Raw genomic sequence first — 1,844 nt, 5'->3', positions numbered from 1 at the left:
AATAAATTTATCGACTCTTACCAAAACATCCTCAATATTTCCTTCGAGATATGCTAAAGATCGATCCACTAGCTGAAGTGTTACAATTGTAGGTCTTACTTCACCTATCCCTAACATCTTGAAAATAGACTTAGGCATCAAGTTGATACTCGCTCCTAAGTCACACAAAGTTTTACCATAGTAACATTCACCAATGTTACAGGGTATAGTAAAGCCTTCTAGGTCTTTCAATTTTGGTGGCAATTTGTTCTGCAGGAATGCACTGCACTCCATTGTCAAGGCAACAGTCTCATACTCACTCAGTTGTTTCTTCTTGGACAATATATCCTTCATAAACTTCACATAATTGGGCATTTGTTCTAAAGCATCCACCAATAGAATATTGGTGTGTAACTGCTTCGGAACATCTAAAAACTTCTTGAATTGCACCTCCTATATCTGCTTGTTTTGCTTCAATATTTGTGGATATGGAGGTGATGAAACTTTCGGTTGAACTGAACATCTGAATAGGTAAATCTGCATCCAAAGAAGATGTTAAAATATATGTATTCACTAATTCAGGGTTTACCTTGTCAGACTTTGCAGATTCTGATTCCTTTGGTGTAGGAACTTCAACAGCTTGTTAATTCTTCTCAACGGGCTTATCTTCGACATCAATCAATCGGGGTTCTAGAATTTTACCACTTTGTAATGCTACTACCTTGATATGGTCTTTACCCAAATTTCTTGGATTCTCAGTATCACTCGGCAAAGTTCCTTGTGGTCTATTACGTAGCTCCGTAGCTAACAGACCCATTTGGTTTTCCAAATTTTTCAATGTTGCTGTTTGGCTTTCGATCAAAGCATCATTCTTTATCATGTACGCTTTCAACAAGTTCTCCAAACTGTTTGATGCCTCAGCTTGAGGTGGTTTTGGAGCTTGCTGATTAAACCCTTGAGATTGGTTGGGTCTTTGCTACAATTTATTGTCATTCGTTCCATTTCCTTGGTTGCTTCAAGAAAATTTAGGATGATTACACCATGAAGGATTGTAGATGTTGGACTGGGCTCCTTGTCCACTCCTATTTTGATATTGGTTCCCTACACAGTATACTGACTCAGGATTTGATAGACAACTCTCAAAAGAATGACCTTCCCCACAGTACACAGAGGAAACTACTTTAAACAAACTTGGTGGCTGAGCTACAAAATTTTTAGTACTATTAGCGGTTAACTATTTTATCATAGAGGAAATAGACGATACCTGAGCTGATAACAAAGTGAAGGCGTCAATATCATGAACTTTAGCTACACATCTTCTTGAAGTTGTTCGATTTCTTAGACATTGATTGTTATTACTCACCATCCTCTCGATGATCTCATAAGCCTCATTATAAGACTTAATGAAAATTGCACCATTTGCAGAAGCATCTACCATTAATCTTGTATTTGCATTGAGACCATTATAGAATGTCTCCAACTTGATACAATGAGGAATCCCAAGATGAGGACACTTACGAAGTAACTCCTTGAATCGCTCCCAAGTCTTATACAAAGACTCGTCATCTAATTGTTGGAAACTTGTGATCTCATTCCTTAACTTAGCGTTTTTGTTAGGTGGGAAATACTTAACCAAAAATCTCTCTGCTAATTCTTACAATGTAAATATGGAACTTGGTTGCAATGAATTGAGCCATGCTCGAGCTCGATCTCGCAACAATTACGGAAACAACTTCAAGCTCTGTGCGTCTTCAGTCACACCGGCTACCTTGAATGAATCACTCACCTCCATAAACAATCGAATGTGAAGATGTGGATCTTCCGTGGGCACACCAATAAATTGACCCACCATTTGTAGTATTTGA

General features: G+C 38.0%; 1 non-coding gene across 1 annotated transcript; it reads left to right on the top strand.

The window, feature by feature from the left end:
- Positions 1-1,475: 1,475 nt before the first annotated feature.
- Positions 1,476-1,582, top strand: LOC121215687 (small nucleolar RNA R71). Its single transcript, XR_005911663.1, has one exon. It is a non-coding gene; the product is annotated as a small nucleolar RNA R71 (small nucleolar RNA).
- The last annotated feature ends 262 nt before the right edge of the window (positions 1,583-1,844 follow it).

The sequence above is a fragment of the Gossypium hirsutum genome, chromosome D03 (genome assembly GCF_007990345.1).
Source record: "Gossypium hirsutum isolate 1008001.06 chromosome D03, Gossypium_hirsutum_v2.1, whole genome shotgun sequence".
Lineage (NCBI taxonomy): Eukaryota > Viridiplantae > Streptophyta > Magnoliopsida > Malvales > Malvaceae > Gossypium > Gossypium hirsutum.
The sequence above is the reverse complement of the archived record's forward strand: the minus strand, read 5'-3'. Positions and strand labels throughout refer to the sequence as shown.